Genomic DNA, 17,815 nt, shown 5'->3' on the forward strand with positions numbered 1-17,815 from the left:
ACCCACTCCATCTGGTAAGTGATCCAGCTTATTTACCCACAAAGGAATTGATGTCACAGCAAATTATGCTAAAGCACGTGCACTTTTGAATTGAAGATCCACATAATTTTTGTCATCAAGGACACTCACTATATTTTTTGAGCACTGAAGTCACTCCTATATTAATTTTTTTGGGACTTTATATATACAATTTTTCTAGATTATTCACGGATAATTTTATTGAAGCAATTTTTCACCTATACTTGTTTTTTTTTATATATTTATATTTTAACCACCAATTATCTGCACAATATTTATTAGATGATAATTTTATTCACATGTTGTATTAATTTGCGAATATACACACTGGTATTATACTTACCATTGAAAGGAATACATATAGGTATTCATTGCTTTGAGGAAGCGCTGTATTTTGGTCTTAATTTAAGGCCATAGATATCCTATACACCTCATTGTATACAGCAGCTGCTATTTAATATTGTTTTTTAGGCTCTTCTTTTTAATGAAAAAATACCCACCTATATTTTAATCCACATTTTACAGTACTCTCCCATTGGCGCGAGGAATATACTTTGTATATATATTTCAAACAAAAGGTGCTTGCTTTGAAAAGTGCAGGTGTTCCCCTTACCAGACGGGTGAAAATAAGGTGCAATATGATCTCCAAACGAGCATAAGTGCAGTGATAAAGAAAGACCAGCTCTGCCCACCTCATGAACAGTCAAGAGTGAATACTCTTACCAGATCTGATTAAGGCATGGATGTAAATAACCACTGGATATCCTTTCACCATCAACTGTGTCTGTAATGGATGTTCCCCCAGTTTTGGCTTCCTGTTGTCCCGTGGAGGTGAAAACTTTGCCCCGGTATTGCAGGTATACCCCAAAAATGAAAAGAGGGGGGACTAATAGTGCATTATCCTTTATGCTTTATTCCGAAAAAGACCAGATATACTTACATTTGAGATGAAACATAAACGCTTTGCTGGAACCCTGTTGCTCCGTGGCCACCTGCAGTGTGGTCCGCAGATTGGTTAGTGATGGCGCTGACATATCAGCAAGCCTCACTCCTTTAGGCATGTTTGCTCCACTGTCTCTAAGTTGCGCAAGCATCACTCGGTATTTGTTGATTCCCCATTCTTCAAGCATGCCTAGAAACATTTCTCTACTGTACTCAGCTGTGTGGGATCCTTGCATCCCTTTTGTATTCAACACCAATTGCCTTTTTGTTCACCCGCTGTCAATGAAGTGGCATGTAAGAATGAGTAGTGACTCGGACTATATTTTTGACCAGCAGACCGTCATGAATGAGAGCGAGTTGCCAGCATTCTCTGGTTGCAGCATAGCCTTTACTTTGTCAACTACCTTTTGATGTAGCTTTGCTAGCATTTTGGTTTGATAATACTTCTCACTCTTCAGTGTGTAGCTTGGCTCAATCATGGACATCAACCGCTTAAATCTTGAGTCAGACACCATTGTAAATGGCTGGTTATCAGTGACAATCATGTCTGTGATAACTCTGTCCAGCAGTTAGGATCTTCCATATGAATCTAGACAGTGACATCTGTTTTTTTTTCACACATATCTGTTATTGTTGCCTGGGATAGTGGAGGAGGTATTTCAAAATCACATTGATATTCATTCTGTTTTTTTCTGTGCTGCATGATACAAAGCTTATTAACAATGTTCATATAAAAAAACATCTGGGTAGCAGTGACCATAACATGATTTCATTTAATTTTAGCTGTAAGCAAAAAACGCATACAGGAAATACAAAAACACTTAACTTTAAGTTTTAGAGCAAATTTTCCAAGGATGAGGGCTGCTCTCCAGGATTTAGACTGGGAGGGAATATTGGCATCGATGAGCACAGAACAGAAATGGGAATTTTTCAAAAAGACTTTATGCAAACTCACTGCAAAGTATATTCCCATGAGTAATAAGTTTAAAAGGCTAAAAATAAAACCTATTTGGCTCACGGCAAAAGTTAAAAAAGCTATAGATAAAAAGAAAAGAGCTTTTAAAAAATATAAAAATGAGGGAACACTATCATTGTTTAATTGTTACAAAGAATATAACAGAATATGTAAAAAGGAAATCAGGGACGCAAAAATTTGAAATGAACGACAGATTGCAAAAGATAGTAGGACAAACCCCAAAAAATTCTTCAAATATATTAACAGTAAAAATGTTAGGTCTGAGCATGTAGGCCCTTTACAAAATAATCAAGAGTGGGTGACTGGGGACAAAGAGAAGGCAAATTTATTAAATACTTTCTTCAGCTCTTTATATACAAAGGAGCATGGGGTAGCTCATGACCATAATGAGGACTATATTGACACAGCCCCAAATGATCCACAATGGCTCAAAAGTTATATGGTCCAGAAATATTTAGACAGAATAAGGGTGGATAAAGCACCTGGACCAGATGGCATCCACCCACGCATCCTAAAAGAATTGAACGCTGTAATTTCTAAGCCTTTGTTTCTAATTTTTAGGGACTCCTTTAGGACTGGAATAGTACCACTGGATTGGCATAGGGCCAATGTGGTGCCTATTTTTAAAAAGAGATCAAAGTATTTGCCAAGTAACTATAGACCTGTTAGTTTAACTTCTATAGTCGGGAAGATATTGGAGAGTTTAATAAAAGACCACATAGATGAGTTCTTGCTGGAAAAAAATATTTTAAGCAACAGACAGCATGTATTTAAGAAAGAGACAGAAGTTGTCAAACAAACCTGATTTCTTTTTATGGGGAGGTAAGTATAACTTTGGACAGAGGGGTGGCTGTGGACGTAGTATACTTGGATTTTGCAAAAGCGTTTGACACAGTTCCCCACACACAAACGTGTAAGGTAAAGTCTACTGGCTTGGAAAGATCGGTTTGTAATTGGATAGAAAATTGGATAGAATTCAGAGGGTAGTGGTTAATGATTCTTACTTTGAATGGTCTAAAGTTATCAGTGGTGTACCCCAAGGTTCAGTGTTGGGACCCTTACTTTTTAATATCTTTATAAATGATATAGGGTCTGGGATTAAATGTAGCATCTCAGTCTTTGCAGATGATGACACCAAGCTTTGCAGTGGAATAACTTCTGTACAGGATGTCTCCAATTTACAAGCTGACCTCAATGCACTGTTTCATTGGGCAACTATGTGGCAAATGAGGTTTAATGTTGATAAATGTAAAGTTATGCACTTGGGGGCTAAGAATATGCATGCATCACACATACTAGGTGGAGTAGAACTGGGGGAATCCATAGCAGAGAAGGATCTGGGTGTTCTGGTAGATTATAAGCTTAATAATAGCATGCAATGCCAAGCTGCTGTTTCCAAAGCAAGCAACGTCCTTTCTTGTATTAACAGAGGTATGGACTCCAGAGAGAGAGATATCCTTTTGCCCCTGTACAGATCATTAGTAAGACCTCATCTGGAATATGCAGTTCAGTTTTGGCACCAGTTCTTAAAAAGGATATCGGGGAACTGGAGAAAGTGCAGAGAAAGGCAACCAAACTGATAAGAGGCATTGAGGACCTCAGCTATGAGAAAAGATTAGAGGAACTGAATTTATTCTCTCTTGAGAAGAGGAGATTAAGGGGGGATATGATCAACATGTATAAATACATAAGGGGTCCATATATAGTGAACTTGGTGTTGAGTTGTTCACTTTAAGGTCAACACAGAGGACAAGGGGGCACTCTTTAGTTCTAGAGGAAAACAGATTTTGTCTCCAAATACGGAAAGGTTTCTTTACCGTAAGAGCTGTGAAAATGTGGAATAGACTCCCTCCAGAGGTGGTTCTGGCTAGCTCACTAGATTGCTTTAAAAAAAGCCTGGATTCTTTCCTAGGTGTACATAATATAAATGGGTACTACATTTTTTTTAGGTAAAGTTGATCCAGGGAATATCCGATTGCCTCTAGGGGGATCAGGAAGGCTTTTTTTCCCCTGCTGTAGCAAATTGGATCATGCTTTGCTGGGGTTTATTTTCGCCTTCCTCTGGATCAACAGCGGGTATAGGATTGTGTATATGGGATTGTATGGTTGGGTTTTCAATACTGTTTTTTTTTTTGGTTGAACCGGATGGACTTTTTTCAACCTGACTAACTATGTAACTATGTAACTATGTAATTCAAATGATGAGCTCTTAGATGGGCCCAAAGATTTGAGGTATTTTTGTTTTTTGCAGTTACTGATCCCATGCTTATTTTGTTTGTACATGTGTTGCACACTGCTGCTTTTCCTGGAGAAGGTTGAGACGAGAAATAGTCCCAGATCACACTTTTACTCTTTCTCTTCTCATCCATCTCTATATTTAAACTTGAAAGACACAAAATTTATTAAAGAAATGACTTGCTGCAGCTGAAGTTGCTGCTGATGCTGGCACTGGCACCCTGTTGTGGGTTGGTGGCTGACGCCTGGCAGTGTGGCTGGCTTGGTGTCACCCTGTCGTGGGTGGCTTGCTTGCCGGAACACTGTGGTGGCTGGCTGGCGTCACTCTGTTCTGGGTGGCTGGCTTGCAGGAACACTGTGGTGGCACTGGCTGGCTGGCTTGGTGTCACCCTGTTCTGGGTGGCTGGCTTGCAGGAACACTGTGGTGGCACTGGCTGGCTGGCTGGCTGGCTTAGTGTCACCCTGTTATGGCTGGCTGGCTTGCAGGAACACTGTGGTGGCTGGCTGGCTTAGTGTCACCCTGTTATGGGTGGCTGGCTGTCTTGGTGGCTGGTGTCACCTTGTTATTGGTGGCTGGCTTTCAGGATCAGTCTGTGGTGTGGTGTGGTGGCTGGTTGGCTGGCTTGTTGGTGTCACCCTGTTATGGATGGGTGGCTTGCTGGCTTGGAGATTGGTGTCACCTTGTTATTGGTGGCAGGCTTTCAGGAACAGGCGGTGGTGGCTGGTTGAATAGCTTGGTGTCACTCTGTTATGGGTGGCTGGCTTTCAGGAACACTGTGGTGGGTGGCTGGCTTGGTGTCACCCTGTTATGGGTGGCTGGCTTGCAGGAACAATGTGGTGGCTGGCTGGATTGGTGTCACCCTCTTATGGGTGGCTGGCTTGCAGGAACACTGTGGTGGGTGGCTGGCTTGCAGGAACAGTCTCTGTGGTGCCTGGTTGACTTGTTTGGTGTCACCCTGTTATGGGTGGCTGGCTTGTAGGAACACTGTGGTGGCTGGCTGGATTGGTGTCACCCTCTTATGGGTGGCTGGCTTGCAGGAACACTGTGGTGGGTGGCTGGCTTGCAGGAACAGTCTCTGTGGTGCCTGGTTGACTTGCTTGGTGTCACCCTGTTATGGGTGGCTGCCTTGCCGGAACACTGTGGTGGCTGGCTGGCTGGCTTGCAGGAACAGTCTCTGTGGTGCCTTTTTGGCTTGCTTGGTGTCACCCTCTTATGGGTGGCTCGCTTGCAGGAACACTGTGATGGCTGGCTGGATTAGTGTCACCCTCTTATGGTTGGCTGGCTTGCAGGAACACTGTGGTGTGTGGCTGGCTTGCAGGAACAGTCTTTGTGGTGCCTGGTTGACTTGCTTGGTGTCACCCTGTTATGGGTGGCTGGCTTGCAGGAAAAATGTGGTGGGTGGCTGGCTTGCAGAAACACTGTGGTGGGTGGCTGGCTTGCAGGAACAGTCTCTGTGGTGCCTGGTTGGCTTGCTTGGTGTCACCCTGTTATGGGTGGCTGGCTTGCAGGAACACTGTGGTGGGTGGCTGTATTGGTGTCACCCTCTTATCTTATGGGTAGCTGGCTTACAGGAACACTGTGGTGGGTGGCTGACTTGCAGGAACACTGTGGTGTCTGGCTGGCTGGCTGGCTTGCAGGAACACTGTGGTGGCTGGCTGGCTTGCAGGAACCGTCTATGTGGTGTCAGGTTGGCTTGCTTGGTGTCACCCTCTTATGGGTGGCTCGCTTGCAGGAACACTGTGGTGGCTGGCTGGATGGGTGTCACCCTCTTATGGGTGGCTGGCTTGCAGGAACACTGTGGTGGGTGGCTGGCTTGCAGGAACACGGTGGTGGCTGGCTGGCTTTCAGGTACAGTCTCTGTGGTTCCTGGTTGGCTTGCTTGGTGTCACCCTGTTATGGGTGGCTGGCTTGCAGGAACACTGTGGTGGCTGGCTGGATTGGTGTCACCCTCTTATGGGTGGCTGGCTTGCAGGAACACTGTGGTGGGTGGCTGGCTTGCAGGAACACTGTGGTGGCTGGCTGGCTGGCTGGCTTGCAGGAACAGTCTCTGTGGTGACTGGTTGGCTTGCTTGGTGTCACCCTGTTATGGGTGGCTGGCTTGCAGGGAAAATGTGGTGGGTGGCTGGCTTGCAGAAACACTGTGGTGGGTGGCTGGCTTGCAGGAACAGTCTCTGTGGTGCCTGGTTGGCTTGCTTGGTGTCACCCTGTTATGGGTGGCTGGCTTGCAGGAACACTGTGGTGGCTGGCTGGATTGTTGTCACCCTCTTATGGGTGGCTGGTTTGCAGGAACACTGTGGTGGGTGGCTGGCTTGCAGGAACACTGTGGTGGCTGGCTGGATTGGTGTCACCCTGTTATGGGTGGCTGGCTTGCAGGAACACTGTGGTGGCTGGCTGGATTGGTGTCACCCTCTTATGGGTGGCTGGCCTGCAGAAACACTGTGGTGGGTGCCTGGCTTGCAGGAACACTGTGGTGGGTGGCTGGCTTGCAGGAACACTCACTGTGGTGCCTGGTTGGTTTGCTTGGTGTCACCCTGTTATGGGTGGCTGGCTTGCATGAACACTGTGGTGGGTGGCTGGCTTGCAGGAACACTGAGGTGGGTGGCTGGCTTGGGTTCACCCTGTTGTGTGGGTGGCTGGCTTGGTGTCACTCACTCACCCTGGCCTGTTGTGGCGGGTAGTTTCTGGCTTGCAGGAACACTGGGGTGGCTGGATTGTTGTCACCCTCTTATGGGTGGCTGGTTTGCAGGAACACTGTGGTGGGTGGCTGGCTTGCAGGAACACTGTGGTGGCTGGCTGGATTGGTGTCACCCTCTTATGGGTGGCTCGCTTGCAGGAACACTGTGATGGCTGGCTGGATTAGTGTCACCCTCTTATGGTTGGCTGGCTTGCAGGAACACTGTGGTGAGTGGCTGGCTTGCAGGAACAGTCTTTGTGGTGCCTTGTTTACTTGCTTGGTGTCACCCTGTTATGGGTGGCTGGCTTGCAGGAAAAATGTGGTGGGTGGCTGGCTTGCAGAAACACTGTTGTGGGTGGCTGGCTTGCAGGAACAGTCTCTGTGGTGCCTGGTTGGCTTGCTTGTTGTCACCCTGTTATGGGTGGCTGGCTTGCAGGAACACTGTGGTGGGTGGCTGGATTGGTGTCACCCTCTTATCTTATGGGTAGCTAGCTTGCAGGAACACTGTGGTGGGTGGCTGGCTTGCAGGAACACTGTGGTGGCTGGCTTGCAGGAACCGTCTATGCGGTGTCCGGTTGGCTTGCTTGGTGTCACCCTTTTATGGGTGGCTCGCTTGCAGGAACACTGTGGTGGCTGGCTGGATGGGTGTCACCCTCTTATGGGTGGCTGGCTTGCAGGAACACTGTGGTGGGTGGCTGGCTTGCAGGAACACGGTGGTGGCTGGCTGGCTTTCAGGTACAGTCTCTGTGGTTCCTGGTTGGCTTGCTTGGTGTCACCCTGTTATGGGTGGCTGGCTTGCAGGAACACTGTGGTGGGTGGCTGGCTTGCAGGAACACTGTGGTGGCTGGCTGGCTGGCTGGCTTGCAGGAACAGTCTCTGTGATGACTGGTTGGCTTGCTTGGTGTCACCCTGTTATGGGTGGCTGGCTTGCAGGAACACTGTGGTGGCTGGCTGGATTGTTGTCACCCTCTTATGGGTGGCTGGTTTGCAGGAACACTGTGGTGGGTGGCTGGTTTGCAGGAACACTGTGGTGGGTGGCTGGCTTGCAGGAACACTGTGGTGGCTGGCTGGATTGGTGTCACCCTGTTATGGGTGGCTGGCTTGCAGGAACACTGTGGTGGCTGGCTGGATTGGTGTCACCCTCTTATGGGTGGCTGGCTTGCAGAAACACTGTGGTGGGTGCCTGGCTTGCAGGAACACTGTGGTGGGTGGCTGGCTTGCAGGAACAGTCACTGTGGTGCCTGGTTGGGTTGCTTGGTGTCACCCTGTTATGGGTGGCTGGCTTGTATGAACACTGTGGTGGCTGGCTGGCTTGCAGGAACAGTCTCTGTGGTGCCTGGTTGGCTTGCTTGGTGTCACCCTGTTATGGGTGGCTGGCTTGCAGGAACACTGTGGTGGGTGGCTGGATTGGTGTCACCCTCTTATCTTATGGGTAGCTGGCTTGCAGGAACACTGTGGTGAGTGGCTGGCTTGCATGAACACTGTGGTGGCTGGCTGGCTGGCTGGCTGGCTTGCAGGAACACTGTGGTGGCTGGCTGGCTTGCAGGAACCGTCTATGTGGTGTCGGGTTGGCTTGCTTGGTGTCACCCTCTTATGGGTGGCTCGCTTGCAGGAACACTGTGGTGGCTGGCTGGATGGGTGTCACCCTCTTATGGGTGGCTGGCTTGCAGGAACACTGTGGTGGGTGGCTGGCTTGCAGGAACACGGTGGTGGCTGGCTGGCTTTCAGGTACAGTCTCTGTGGTTCCTGGTTGGCTTGCTTGGTGTCACCCTGTTATGGGTGGCTGGCTTGCAGGAACACTGTGGTGGCTGACTGGATTGGTGTCACCCTCTTATGGGTGGCTGGCTTGCAGGAACACTGTGGTGCGTGGCTGGCTTGCAGGAACACTGTGGTGGCTGGCTGGCTGGCTTGCAGGAACAGTCTCTGTGGTTCCTGGTTGGCTTGCTTGGTGTCACCCTGTTATGGGTGGCTGGCTTGCAGGAACACTGTGGTGGCTGGCTGGATTGTTGTCACCCTCTTATGGGTGGCTGGTTTGCAGGAACACTGTGGTGGGTGGCTGGTTTGCAGGAACACTGTGGTGGGTGGCTGGATTGGTGTCACCCTGTTATGGGTGGCTGGCTTGTAGGAACACTGTGGTGGCTGGCTGGATTGGTGTCACCCTCTTATGGGTGGCTGGCTTGCAGAAACACTGTGGTGGGTGCCTGGCTTGCAGGAACACTGTGGTGGGTGGCTGGCTTGCAGGAACAGTCACTGTGGTGCCTGGTTGGGTTGCTTGGTGTCACCCTGTTATGGGTGGCTGGCTTGCATGAACACTGTGGTGGGTGGCTGGCTTGCAGGAACACTGAGGTGGGTGGCTGGCTTGAGTTCACCCTGTTGTGTGGGTGGCTGGCTTGGTGTCACTCACTCACCCTGGCCTGTTGTGGCGGGTAGCTGCTGGATTGCTGGAACACTGGTCACGGTGGCGGGTGGCTGCAGGTGGCTGGCTTGGAGTCATCTGGGTGGCTGGTTGCTTGCTCGCTTTAGCTGGCACCCTGTTGTGGGTAGATGGATGGGCCTGTGGGTAGATGGATGGCTGGTAGCGTGTGACCAGACAAGACTGCAGCAGGCTGTAACACGAGGCTGTGGGATGCATGGGAGGCCGTCTTAAGTGCAGTGCGCGCTGTGAAATGGTGTCACGTACGGGCCGCGCAGGCGTGGGAGGCGGTGCTAGAAGGCAGAATGTGTGCGCACAACTTCACGAATGACGTCACGAAAATATCGGCAATATCGGTAAATCAAAAGACCGATTCTGATATATCGGGAAAAGGGCATATCGGTCCTCGATATATATCAGTGTTGCCGATAATCGGTCGATCTCTAATAGCTATACTGGCAAAAGGAGCCAGCCTGAAATGATCTAGCAGGACCTAATTTTACAACTAAAGATCAAATTTAAATAGTTTTTTGACCAGAGTTTAGTGTCACTCTAAAGTGATTGTAAATGATCACCTTGTAAAACAACCCATTCAGTTAAAAATAGAAATGAAAGGCAAAACATTTTTTGTATAGATTTCAAAAAATTATAAATACCCTTTTCCCTTTTTATAAGTAATCACATCCCCTCTGTTCTCATCTGCATAAGAGCAGGGGGGGGAGCTTCCCAGTGAATGGCTGTGCAGTGGGGGCATGTCAGGACAAGTCTGATCATTGGAGGAGAGTACACTGAGTTCCCAGCATAGTTAGAGAACTGGTCATGGTGTGCTCTCCTGCTTAGTGTGGTCATTTTTTAATAGGAAAGCAGAGGGACTGGCAGGAACACCAAGGATTTCACATAAAGGAAGCAATACAAAGGGAGCAGGTTACTTTCTCATACAATACATTGCACAGCAGGCACAAATCAAGAATATGAAGTGTTTAGAAAAAATTTGGTAAACCTCATTCTGGGACTTTTACACAACAACCAGCATATCAAACAGTGTGTTAATATAAAATATACATTTTTTATTAGAAAAAGAAAAACTCTTAAAAAAGACCTCACATGAGACTTACTATTTAAAAAGATCAATGAGAATCACACAGACAGAGAATATAACATAATTCATATATGAAGTGGTGATACCCGATACCATGGGTACATTCCCAAGGTTGGTAACAGTATTACATGGAAAAAGTTTAAAGGCTTCCAGACAGTTCACACTGCAATCCTTTACAAAATGTTACTCATTGTTAGCAACAAATACATATGAAAATTAAGAAGGAAATGTGTCATAAACTGTTGTTGTTTGCAATAAGACAATAATTGGAAGTCGTGTTTTGCATATCACCAAAGGTATATTTTCTCAAATGAAGACCTTAAGAACAATAAGAAAAAGGAACAAAAGAAAAATGAGGAAGAAAGTAGGAACAAGAAGGAAGTAATGCACCTATGCCCAGCTTTTGGAACTGATCATTGTTCCCCCAAGATATATTGTACCAAGATATAATTTTTAAAACAATACATGCATATATGTATATTGCGCCTTTAAAATATTTTGTCTTGGCACAGGTAAATATCCAATTTCAGGGAGCTTTAAAGTGTTACTAAACCCAGGACCATACATTCACTATATATGGTCTTCCACAGTGAATAGAACATGGAAATCCAATCATTTTAGTAAATATAAACTGCTAAATACCTTTTCTCATCAGCAGTATATTGCAGCCTTGTGACTTCTATCAGTGTCTGGTTAAAGCTTGTAGGAAGAGTTTTCTGACTGTACTATGAGACTGCAGGACTCCTGACCCTCTGTCTGGACAGTGCTGATTGGCCATGTGCTGATCACATGCACCCTCCCAAGAAAAGAAAAAAACCTCTCTAGCAATACACACAAAAAAGGCTCTATAGGCTCTGTGTCATCGGGAAATTATCAAGGGTCAGTGGAAAAAGGGGAGGATCAGAGAAGACAGGATCAAACAACCTTTTTACACAATGCACAGGATTAACCCCTTAGGTTCCACAGTAAGTATAACAAGCATGCTTTACTGCATAAACAGACTGATTTTACTGTTGTAGGTTTAGTAATACCTTAAGTGAAGGGTTAAAGTAAGGATACTGGGTTAAGGTTTAGGTTAGACTGAGTTTTAAACATGATGTTTTGGACTTTAATTTCAATGCTTGGAAATATCTATGCCTCTGGTATCGTAGTTTGTCATCATTCCATGAGCGTGCGCAATTTTAAAGCATTACATGTTAAGTATCTATTTACTTGGCGTAATATCATCTTTCATATTTTACAAAAAAAAAAAAAAAAAATGGGGGATATATTATAATTTTGTCTTTTTAAAAAATTTATTAAAGTATATTTTTCCCCAAAAAATTGCGTTTGAAAAACTGCAGCGTAAATACCGTGTGACATAAAATACTGCAATGATTGCCATTTTATTCTCTAGGCTCTCTGCTAAAATATATATATATAATGGTTGGGGGCTCTGAATAATTTTCTTGTTCCGCAAGTGGATAATACCAAAACCTTGTCCACTTCACATACTAGCTCATTATGAAATACTTACCTTAGAATAAAGCGCCCGCAGCGGCGCCCGCACATGGCTGACATCTTCCCCATTGTTTATTCTGGATTCGCGGGCTCGGGCACTGTGATTGGCCAGAGCCGCGATGACGTCACTCCCACGTATGCACACCGGAGCTGCCGGTCATGGCATAGGCCCTGAAGAAACAGCATGGGTGACTGTTCCTTCAGAGCGTATTCGCCAATGACGTAATCGCCGCAGTATACAGTAAATATCTTCTACATGGTGCAAGTTTAGGAGATATTTATAGAACCTATAGATAAGCCTTATTATAGGCTTACCTATAGATACAAATACACAGGGGGAGTTTACTTAATCTTTAACCGCTTGCTGACTGCGCACAGTATATTTACTGCGGCAGTCAGCCCCGGCCAGGCAGAGTGACGTAGGTCTACGTCGCTCGCCTGTCACTCCTTCTAGAGCCAATAGCGGGCGAGCGCGCGCCCGCCGAGGCTCGTTCACGGAGGAGTGCGGGAGTGTGACTGGTGGACCCGATGTCCGCCGGTCACACTACGATCGCCCGTAGAGCGGGAGAAAGACAGAGCGGCTTATGTAAACAAGCCGCCTGTCAATTCTCCCTGTGTAAAAATGAAGATCAGACGGTTCTACTATGTAGAACCGTTGATCTTTGTTTTTACACCAATAGCAATGTCCCTACACAGTTAGAAGCACGCCCCTAGGACACACTTAACCCCTCCCTGTCCAATACTGTTAACCCCTTCCCTGCCAGTGTCATTTTTGCAGTAACAGTGCATATATATAGCACTGATTACTGCAGTAATGTCACTGGTACCCCCAAAAGTGTCAAAAATGTCAGTCAAGGGTCCGATCTGTCCGCCGCAATGTCGCAGTACCGCAAAAAAATCGCAGATCGCCGCCATTACTCGTTAAAAAAAAAACACCAAAAATGACAAAAATCTTTCCCTTTGTTAGTAAACGCGATAACTTTTGCGCAAACCAATCAAAATCCGCTTTTTGTGATTTTTTTTACCAAACATAGGTAGCGTAAAACAAATTGGCCGAAAATGTTAAAACATTTTGATTTTTACATTTTTTTGGGGGGGAATTTCATATAAAAAAAAGTGAAAAATATTGTTATTTTTGCAAAATTACGCTCTTTTTTTGTTTATAGCGCGTGATCAAAAAATCGCGCAGGTGATCAAATACCACCAAAAGAAAGCTCTGTTTGTGGGAAAAAAAGGACGTGAAATTCGTTTAGGTACAGCGTCGCACGACCGCGCAATTGTCCGTTAAAATCACGCAGTAAAAAATCGCAAAAAACCCCCTGGTCAGGAAGGGGGTAAAATCTTCCGGGGCTTAAGTGGTTAAGGAGTGTGGCTAATTCACCAAGCTTTGTGATGGGCAACTGCGTAAATTATTCACATCTCTTTTTTATGTACTTGCTAACTTGCTAACAGCAGGACCTACCGTATATAAATCACATACCTTAGTCAAACCAAATTTAGTATTTGTACAAACTGGAAAAATAAATAGTTAGCGTAAGTAAACCATTCCTAATTTTTTAAATAATGAAGTCTTGCTAAATATTTACAATAAACAGTATTACATGTTTAAAAAGGCAATTACTTTAAACTATTTACAAAATTCTTTGTGTATAAGATGAATGAATATACCTCTTTAAATATCCACTTTAATAAACCCTCAATGCATAATCCCTAATGCAAGTCAAGGCAAGGCTTAAACAACGATATCTGTGTTGAATTTTTTTAGTTACTTGATAATATTGTTTAAAATGAGTATGAAATTACCATAAGGTGGATAATATGAGATTGTTTGATTATGTTCTTAAATGGGATTAGCGAAGCTTCGTGCTTATTTGTTTTGAATGTTCTTTAGTTAAATGTGTGCTTGTGAATATTGTCTTGCTAATTCATGCAAAACAAATGGCGGATATTTGAATTAAAGGCCTCTTTCGATCTCCACATTTTCTGCTTGGACACGAACACATTCACAGAAAAGATATACCTTATAAATCACTGAGTTTAAGAGGAACTACAAATAGATTTTTCATATCCATCCTGAATTGTTATAACAGGATTCATGAATGTAAATACAGCAGTAGGTGTTATTCAAAGAGAGAGGGGTTAAGACTGTGAAATGGTTTCCTTGTATACTAATGTGCACTACTTTGCAATCAGTTTTAAAGTATGTAAACTTCTAAAAGCAAAAAAAAAAAAAAAAACTGTTAAATAAGTTCTGCTGTTTTTAAAGTGTAACTCTTATATTATATATATGCAGAGTGCTATAAAACTGGCTATCACTTGAGCAGATCTAAATCATTATACCTATCAATAGACAGGTTCCCTTTTGCAAGGGTTCATCAGCACAGGATTGATTTTTCTGTTAAATGAAACAGAGGGCAGTTATGTAAAGAGAGTCAGTGGCAAGTAGCAAAGACACCACGGGAGATAGTTAGATAGACTTGTCAATGAAATGTGTACACAACTGTTTCTATTATAAAGGAAGGTAAGGATGTTGTCTGAGGCAGTTTTCAAGAGCCAAGGTTCTTGCCGGACTTCATGGCACTCAGGTGCCTCCCACTGCTAACCTAAATGCAGTAATATTGCACGGATGCATCATCTGTCCCTACACTTTCTTTTCTTGCAGTGTAAAATAAACAGCTCTATTATGGTAGATTGTATCTGTGCCGTATGTTAACCACTTTACAACCGGAGGATTTTGCTGTCTTCCGTCCAGGCCACTTTTTGCGATTCGGCGCTGTGCGACTTCAACTGACAATTGCGCGGTCGTGCGACGCCGTACCCAAACGAAATTTACGTCCTTTTTTTCCCACAAACAGAGCTTTCTTTTGGTGGTATTTGATCACCTGTGCGATTTTTACTTTTTGCGCTATAAACAAAAAAAGAGCGTTTATTTTGAAAAAATAACAATATTTTTCACATTTTTTTTATATGAAATTCCCCCCAAAAAAGATGTAAAAACCAATTTTTTTAAAAGTTTTTGGCCAATTTGTTTTATGCTACATATGTTTGGTAAAAAAAATCGCAATAAGCGTATTTTGATTGGTTTGCGCAAAAGTTATTGCGTTTACTAACAAAGGGAAAGATTTCTGTCATTTTTGGTGTTTTTTTTTTAACGCGTAATGGCGGCGATCTGCGATTTTTTTTGCGGGACTGCGACATTGCGGCGGACAGACCGGACCCCTGACTGACATTTTTGACACTTTTGGGGGTACCAGTGACATTACTGCAGTAATCAGTGCTATATATATGCACTGTTACTGTAAAAATGACACTGGCAGGGAAGGGGTTAATTTTATTGGAGAGGGAGGGGTTAATGTATGCCTGGTGCTTACTGACGTGTAGGGGGGGAGGTGACTGTGTGATTCATGGACAGATCGGATGTCCAGCTATGCTGAACAGTCCGATCTGTCACTCCCTGTCACTATGGAGATCCGCCCGCTGTGTTTACACACAGCGGGCGGATCTCCAGACTCGATCCCCGACGATCGGGTAAGAGCAGCGGCGATCGCCGCTGCTCCTCCCCTGGCCCGACTCCCGCTGTGAATGAAAACAGCGGGAGCGAGCCTCCGGCGGCGCGCAAGCGCCGCCCAGAAGAGGAGGAGTCCAGTCACGTTAATACTACGTGGCTGGACGGGAACGAGCCACTCTGCCGCAGTAGTATTACTGTGAGCGGTTGCAGAGTGGTTAATGGTTCTAGAAGTACAGTTGACCTGGGGTCATAAATAAATGACTTGCATGGCCCACCTACTATCCTAAAATGTAGAATAAATCCCTTTTTGGGATTTGTTATGGAGGTAAGACATGTAGATAGCTTCTGTGAATTGCATTGGTTCAGTAGAGGGCTTTTTGGTCTACCTCACCATACCTGTCTGATTATGATTTCTCAAGATCAGTAGTTATGATGGTTGGCAGTGCTTATATTATTTCTTAGTATTTTGGAAAGACAACTCAAAACCCACATCTGTCCCCTTCTGTCTGGGTGGATTTGATTGGAGTAGAGCAGGCTGTGTCCGTGTCTGCTCTGCATATGCTGAGTGGACCTGGCATCTGCCTGCTCTGCTCATTTTGGCCTATGACCGGTTATTAAGTCACTAAAGTGGCCCTCACTCCTCAAAAGGTTGAGTACCCTTGCTGTAGGGGCATGAGTCCCGGATGGGGAGGTGCGCTGTGGCAGCCTTCCCCCTTAGTTTTGCTGCTCGGTACTTAGGAAGGAGACCCAGATGGAGAGATGCGCTGTACTGTAGCACATCAGGAGACCCATGGGGAGATCACAAATGTCTCGCGTGAAGTTAAAAAAAGTGATAAGACCACTGCCACTGTCGCGGCTGGCCTTAACACTTTCATCATTGGCAGGTCTCACTATTCTTCCCTACATCCTCCAAGCTGAGAACATGGTATCAATACTAGGCTTTATTACTGCGTAAACTAGCACCAATACTAGGCTTTATTACTGCGTAAACTGGCACCAATACTAGGGGTTATTACTGAGTAAACTGGCACCAATACTAGGCTTTATTACTGCGTAAACTGGCACCAATACTAGGGTTTATTACTGCATAAACTGGCACCAATACTAGGGGTTATTACTGCGTAAACTGGCACCAATACTAGGGGTTATTACTGCATAAACTGGCACCAATACTAGGGGTTATTACTGTGTAAACTGGCACCAATACTAGGGGTTATTACTGAGTAAACTGGCACCAATACTAGGGGCTATTACTGCGTAAACTGGCACCAATACTAGGGGCAATTACTGCATAAACTGGTACACTACTAGGAGTTATTACTGCGTAAACTGGCACCAATACTAGGGGTTATTACTGTGTAAACTGTTTGCTGAAATTGCTTTAAACTATAAAGAAAAGCCTTTAAGAGTTTTCCTCTTTCTCAGTTCTAAAGCAATACCTGAGGAAGAATGAAAAACTCTTGAAAGCTTGTCTTTTAAGTGTTAGGTTAATACAATAAAAGGCCCATCGTTGCATACTGCATTACTCTCATATTTTGTATCCTTATTTATATATATATATATATATATATACAGTATATATATATATATATATATATATATATATATATATATATATACTTATTTAGTCTTTTTTCAGTGGTATGATATAGTGGTTAAAATTATGAGTGCCCCCCCCCTCCTAATGTTCCTAATGTCGCCACTGGAAGGCAGAGACAGTAAATAAAAAACTGAAGTTCTAACCCTTCCCTACTCAACCAAAACATTTTTTTGTTGGTGTCCCTGTTTGGGGGAATTTCCTATCACAACTGCTTGTCCTGATAGAAAGGCAAAATCCTTCCAATGAGGACACAAAGAGAAGTTCAAATCTTCAACCCCCACCGCGCTCTATATAAAATGAAATAATACATTTTGGCTGGAGTTGGGATTTTATACATTGTAAACTAACCCTTTATGTTTTATGTGCACAATGATGGCTACATGACTTACAAATGAGTGAAAGATATACAGTATTTTGAGGGGACAGCAAATTTACACTGTTATACAAGCTGTACACTCACTACTTTACATTGTAGCAAAGTGTCATTTATTTAGTGTTTGTCACGTGAAAAGATATAATAAAATATTTACAAAAATGTGAGGGGTGTACTCACTTTTGTGAGATACTGTTCATGGCATGAATAAAGAAAGAAACATTGGATAGTACATCAGCAAACTCAGGTTCTAGATTGTATGCTACGTCTGAGTCTGATTAAATCATTTTTTATACACAGCTGTAAAGATTCCTTTCAAGTAAAAATATGAAAGTATTTCCTGTTACACAAGAGATTTTCAAATTAGATATTTTTCTAGTGCAGGATTAATTCAGTAATTTCCTAACTGTTTGTTTTAAGGCAATCATGACCTTTACAATCTATTAGCAGAAACTGCTTGAAGTGGTTTTTCATGC

Source organism: Pelophylax lessonae, assembly GCF_965119305.1.
Source record: "Pelophylax lessonae genome assembly, chromosome: 7".
In the NCBI taxonomy this organism is placed as follows: domain Eukaryota; kingdom Metazoa; phylum Chordata; class Amphibia; order Anura; family Ranidae; genus Pelophylax; species Pelophylax lessonae.